Genomic DNA, 1549 nt, shown 5'->3' with positions numbered 1-1549 from the left:
ATTTAACAGAGGTTTTTCAGTCTTTGACGCTTTCTCTCAGTTTTTGTGAATATACTACAACGAATAAATGGAAGAATATACTTCAATGAAAATTTAACAGTAGTTTTTCAGTCTTTGACACTTCCTCTCAGTTTTTTTGAGTTGAACAATTTTCATTGTGGAATGGAACATTACTTTTCGCCACACTGCACAGAAAGCAGCTGTTTTCCAGTCCCTACGTAGATCTGAAAGACATTTTTGCAGACGACTCTCGTCTGACGTCAGAACAGGTCAGGCCTAGGCCGGAAAGAGTACCCTCTCCAGCCGCTAACATGGAACTAAGAAAGGTGATCAAAAAACAGCTGATCAAATAACTTTTCCTTATTTGTGTTCATTATTCAATAATTAAAACATTTATGATAATATCATCTTATTGTCATTTGAAAGAATAAAAAAGAATAAACTCAACCTCCCACATAATTGAACATCATCTTTTAGGTTTTTTAGACAAATCAGAATAAAAATAAAAATATTGGACAATTTCCTGATACTAAGATTACCTCAGATTTGCTAGAGCTATCACCTTCCACTTCTGCTTTCCGAAGTGCTTAGTAAACAACTATTCTCATATATTGTTTATTCTTGTGTGTGGCGAAAAATAGCGTTCGCACCACGGGCAGAAATGTTTCTCTGGCTCTCAATCTTTCTCGGCCTACGGCCTCGGACTGTGAAAACCGATTTCGAGTCGGAAAATTTCATTTTCTGCTCTAGGTGCAAAATATACTATTTCAAAATACTGAACAACACTGATAAGCGACAACAAATAAATGGAAAATACACTTCAATGAACATTTAACAGTAGTTTTTGTCTTTTGACGCTCAGTTTTTGTGAGTTGAACAATTTTCATTGTGCATTTCATTTGTAATCCCCGTTGAATATTTATCAATCCATCTGCGATGAGACATAACTTTGAGAGGTAGATGTAAATGACAATATAGGGGATCATTGAGAATTTATGGGATTCCATTGACCCTGTGTACAGTAACAACCATTTTCCGATTCCAAAGAGCATAAATTTAATGCTCAGGATGGACAGCTCAATCGTTTGCATCTATGGGATGAAAGTGCCCACATCTGCATTTCACAGAACTCGCTTTTGAAGTCCAACTCTGTATGGATATCATCAACATCAAGTAGTGGAATGGTTGTTATTCCATGTTATGTACTAATATTGGTTCGCGAATTCAGATGACTAGTAGTTCTGTGAACAGGGACCTCACGCAGAGTTCTCATCCACAAGTACCAGATGTCAACTGTTTTAAATGTTAACACTCAGTTACGTTTGAATTTGTATTCCATATGATATAATTCATCCAGTTCCGTAATGATCTTCTTATCTGATGAGAATTATTTTTTTTAGAATCAAAAATATTATAATTTCTCCAGCTTATTTAGTTAATTTGTATTTTTATTCACCTATTGAATTAGTTTTTCGAATATGAGAATATTGATACTGATGGGCACGCATAATAATACCATGACTGCAAAACAAATATTGGAACCAAAGAC

This window comes from Nilaparvata lugens, chromosome 2, assembly GCF_014356525.2.
Source record: "Nilaparvata lugens isolate BPH chromosome 2, ASM1435652v1, whole genome shotgun sequence".
NCBI lineage: Eukaryota > Metazoa > Arthropoda > Insecta > Hemiptera > Delphacidae > Nilaparvata > Nilaparvata lugens.
This window is presented reverse-complemented; position numbering follows the sequence as displayed.